Raw genomic sequence first — 358 nt, forward strand, 5'->3', positions numbered from 1 at the left:
TATGAAAAATGCATCCCTTTCCTTCAAGAAAAATTCTGCGAGATCTTCAGGGAGAGAGAAAGTTGACCCTGAGAAGCCTCTGGTTTGAATCTTGCAATATTGCAACAATATCAAATAGAACCAGGAGCTTCTTGGAAGACCTAAGTGTTAGTTAGCATTGAGGATGTAGTGATCTTGGGGGAAAATATTATTTTGGACTCCCTGGGTATCATACATCATCACCTGCATGGGAATTAACTCAGATAATATTGATTTGTGTTTTTTTTAACCTATTTATTTGTTTGTGGTAACTTATTTATTCATTATTATGAGAGGTAGTTGACCGTAGATGATGAACGAGGAGAAGATGGTTGGGGGT

The sequence above is a fragment of the Halyomorpha halys genome, unplaced genomic scaffold (genome assembly GCF_000696795.3).
Source record: "Halyomorpha halys isolate HHAL.00 unplaced genomic scaffold, Hhal_1.1 Scaffold1186.1, whole genome shotgun sequence".
NCBI lineage: Eukaryota > Metazoa > Arthropoda > Insecta > Hemiptera > Pentatomidae > Halyomorpha > Halyomorpha halys.